The sequence below is a fragment of the Trachymyrmex cornetzi genome, unplaced genomic scaffold (genome assembly GCF_001594075.2).
Source record: "Trachymyrmex cornetzi isolate Tcor2-1 unplaced genomic scaffold, Tcor1.1 scaffold47, whole genome shotgun sequence".
Taxonomy (NCBI): domain Eukaryota; kingdom Metazoa; phylum Arthropoda; class Insecta; order Hymenoptera; family Formicidae; genus Trachymyrmex; species Trachymyrmex cornetzi.
This window is the reverse complement of record NW_017299509.1, coordinates 1,743,383-1,743,818: the sequence shown is the minus strand read 5'-3', so window position 1 is coordinate 1,743,818 and position 436 is coordinate 1,743,383. Positions and strand designations below refer to the sequence as shown.

At 36.0% G+C, this 436-nt stretch overlaps 1 non-coding gene across 1 annotated transcript; it reads right to left on the bottom strand.

Moving 5' to 3' along the window:
* On the bottom strand, window positions 1–82 carry TRNAL-AAG (transfer RNA leucine (anticodon AAG)). The gene has a single exon. It is a non-coding gene; the product is annotated as a tRNA-Leu (tRNA).
* Between the last annotated feature and the right edge of the window lie 354 nt (window positions 83–436).

The following is a 436-nucleotide window of genomic DNA, read 5'->3' as shown; positions in this document are numbered from 1 at the left end:
TGGCAGCGGTGGGATTCGAACCCACGCCTCCGAAGAGACTGGTGCCTTAAACCAGCGCCTTAGACCGCTCGGCCACGCTACCAGTTGCATGAACACTTTCTTGCAGTTGTATTTTCCTAGGGACATACGAGATCATTAATATATTGATATAGAAACTTAGGCTTATTGCAGTGTACGTGGAATAAATGCATATGTACTTCGATATCTATAACGCGAATGTATGGTTGAGACATAAACTCGTATGTGTGTTCATTATTTTTTATATTATATTTCTCAAGTAGAGAGAAGAGAGAGAGAAGAAATTATAATAATATATCATAAGAATATCATCACGACCTTATTTGTCACTTAAAGTTCACTTATAGTTGACAAATGAATTAAGTTATTATAATCTCCTGTGATGTTATAACTCTGTTCAACATTAGGATTGAAGAAA